The sequence below is a fragment of the Zingiber officinale genome, chromosome 5B (assembly GCF_018446385.1).
Source record: "Zingiber officinale cultivar Zhangliang chromosome 5B, Zo_v1.1, whole genome shotgun sequence".
NCBI lineage: Eukaryota > Viridiplantae > Streptophyta > Magnoliopsida > Zingiberales > Zingiberaceae > Zingiber > Zingiber officinale.
In genome coordinates this window covers 69,485,916-69,489,832 of record NC_055995.1, presented here as the reverse complement: position 1 = coordinate 69,489,832, position 3,917 = coordinate 69,485,916, and positions in this window count along the sequence as shown.

The window sequence follows — 3,917 nt, the reverse complement described above, 5'->3', positions numbered from 1 at the left end:
CATATTTCTGATCTCGTGTATAGCATACATTAGGCTTCCGACAGTCGAAGCATAAGGAACTGCCTTCATTTCCTCTATCTCCTTTGATGTCTTTGGAGACATCTCTTTAGATAAAGCTACTCCATGCTGAAAAGGTAAGAAACCTTTCTTGGAGTTTTGCATGCTTAAAACGAGCAAGGATTGTTTCGATATTCTTTTCTTACGATCCCTTTGATCCCAAGAATATATGCATTCTCCCATGTCCTTCATATCGAATTGTTTGGACAACCATACCCTTAATTCTGACAACACTTTGATATTGTTTCCAACTACCAAAAATGTTATCTACATATAATACAAGAAATACCACCACGTCTCCATCACACTTCTTGTATACACAAGACTCATTCGGTTATAAAATAAATCCATAGGTCTGGATTATTTTATTAAACTAGATGTTCCAAGACCTTGAAGCTTTACTTCAGTCCATAGACTGATTGAACTTACACACAATATGCTCTTTGCTCTTTGCAATGAACCCTTCTGGTTGCTATATATGGATGTTTTCTTCAAGACTTCCATTAAGGAAAGTTGTCTTGACATCCACTTGCTAAATAGATAAAAGAATCCGGATAGACTTAAGCATGGCTACCGATGAAAAAGTTTCCTTTTTCAACAAAGCTTGCTTTGATAGTTTCTACCTTCCTGTCTATCCCTCTTTTTCTATTATGGACCTCTTTACACCTAATGGCTTTTACACCATCTGGTGGTTCTACAAGCTCCCAGACTTTATTAGAATACATATATTCTAATTCTGTATTCATTGCCTTTTGAAAAGATGCTGCATCTTTATCTTGGAGTGCTTCGTCATATGTTCGGGAATTAGGTTCATATTTACCAAGGATCTAGTCCAAAGACTTTTCTAAAACATGAATCTTTCAGGTTGCCTAACAAGAGGCACTACGACGAGGCACTATCTTCAATTGTATCATTTGTGATACGTGTTGCAGTTTCTTGTGATATTTCATCTTGTACAATTGGTACTAGATTAAAACATGTCTTCTCTTATTTCCTTAAGAACAAATTTACTTATGGGCTTATGGTTTATTATAGTCATCTTCTAAAAATCGTGTATTGGTGCTGATAATGACCTTCTGATTTTTAAGGACTATAAACCTCTTTTCGTTTTTTCTAGGATAACTCACAAACAAGTGAACTCATGTCCAACTTATCAGTGTCTCTCATGTGCTAGACTACCTAAATCCGAATATACTTCAGACTAGGCTTACGCCCATTCTGCAATTCTATGGGAGTAGAGAGTTCTGACTTAGAATGTACTATGTTCACTTCCGTTTCCAGTGTATATCCTTAAAATGAATTTGGTAATTTTCTGAATAACTCATCTTCGATCTAATTATTCCATAAGAGTCTTATACCTTCTTTCTACTACACTATTCTGTTGGGGTATACTAGGTGCAGTTAGTTGGGATTAAATCCCGACTTCTGATAAGTGACTCCTAAACTCTCCTAAGAGGTACTCGTTACTACGATTTCAGCATAGTGTCTTGATACTTTTACTTTGACGTTACTCCACATCAACCTAGTACTCTTTGAAATAATCAAAGCACTTAGACTTGTGGCGCGTCAAGTAAATGTATCCTTATCTCGAATAGTCGTCTATAAAAGAGATGAAATATTCGAAACAACCTCTTGCCTGGATAGTCAAAGGTCTACACAAATCAGAATGAACCAATTCCAATATATCTTTGGCTCCATACCCCTTAGACTTAAAAGCTTCTTGGTTATTTTTCCTTCCAAGTAAGACTCGCGGGTTGGAAAGATTTCCACTACCAATGAACCCTAGAGTTCATTGGTTATTATCCTTTGAATCCTACTAAAGTTAATATAACCTAGCCTTAGATGCCAAAAATATGATTGGTTCATTTCTGAAGGTTACTTTCTCTTATTAAAGTTAGAAAATGTGTTATTAATTTCCATTTATTGCATCGTGGGAGTTATTGTATTATAAATTGTCAACCAATGTACCATAACAGATAACTTCCCTATTTTTCTTGATAACAAGTTTGTTATCAAAATAGGCAGAATATCTATTCTTTAATAGTTTAGAAACTGAAATCAGGTTCTTTCTAAACTTAGTACGTAAAGATAATTTCTGAAAATCCATATTTTATTCCTATCATAGGATAAACATCTCCCACTGCAATAGTTGCTACTTTTGTAGTAGTGCCCATATAGACGGTGTTTTCCTTTTCATATAGTTGTCGGTTTTCCTGAAACCCTGCAATGAATTGCAGACATGATTAGTGGCATCTGTATCTACACTCCAGGTACTAGTAGATAACACCACTAAACATGTTTCAACAACTAATGAATTAAATACACTTAGATTGTTCTCAGTTCTAAGAAGACAGTCTACCTTAATGTCCAAGTCCTATTTCCAATCATTATAATTGGGACTACTAAGTCTTTTCTATAGTATAACAACTAGGGGATTGACAAACATTTAAAATCCTAAGAATCACAAAAATATTTGGTCAAGACCAACACTTTAAAAACCTCGTGAATTTTGTATGCCACGATAGTGTGGACGTATACAAATTTAAAAAGAGATTTTGTCCATTAATTTTATTATCTCGTCATCCTAACTTCATGACAAATAAAATTAATAGTTGGTCTATCTTTGATCAAATATTTGGTCAAAACTTTGAATTTAAAATAACATTGATTCCTCAAACAATATTATTTAAATTCACCAACACCTCAAAATATCGGGAATTATGCATGTCACGTTAGTGTGGACGTATACAGATTCAACATTCGTAAGAGGAGGGTCTTACCCATTAATTATCTTGTCAACCTTAAATTACCTCAAACACCATGAATTTTGTATGCCACGTTAGTGTGGACGTATACAAATTCAATTGTTTGTAAGAGGAGATATTACCCATTTTATATTGTCAACCTAACTTTATGACAAATAAAATTACCTCAAACACCATGAATTTTGTATGCCACGTTAGTGTGGACGTATACAAATTCAAACATTTGTAAGAGGGGGGGTTTTACCTAACTTTATGACAAATTAATAGTTGGTATTGCTTTGGTCCCGCAAAATAATAGCAGTGACTCCGTTGGGGAGGATACTATTGAATGTGTCTAAGTGTATACCATTACTTGATACTTAGTCCATTAAATAGGATTATGCCCCTTCAGTTGGAGAAGATCACATGCTCCTAAATAATTTCCTATAGCCATCCATAAAGGAAGTTTGATCTAGTGATCCGCAACAAACCCATCCGTTATGGAGGGAGGCACTCAGAGCCAACACGCAAGCTTGTTGCATCACTTACAAACTAGTAATGGAGACCGTGGAATTTATTAAAATCTCTCTCCCACTTAGTTATTTAAAAATGAGGATTTTAACCTATGTTAGCATACATCACATGCACATAAACATCACAGTAAATAAAAGCAATAAATTTGGAAATTAATTTTCCAACTATTATGGTATTTTCCATCACTGTCTTCAGTATGCTCCAACCCTAGCTGCTGTCATCTTTAGCCACCGCCATCGGGTCGAGACGTCGCATCCATCTTACTTCTAATTCCGTTGCGCCTCTGGTACTTCAAAAGTACCACGCCTCGCAAAGATACGATCCGCGATAAATATAGAATTTTATAAATATCGATCCTATATTCCATAAAGGAATGTACATGTATTCTAGATCGAACAAAAATAAAATTTTAAAATAATACAGCTCCTGCTGTATTTGATACATACAATCATGCACACACACAATAATGCCCTTGACATGTCCAAGGGTCCAATCACACACAACATCTATAAGCCATAATAGTTGGAGCCTGCAACCAAAAAGTTAGCACATCCTACTATTATCCTGCCTAAATTATGTATG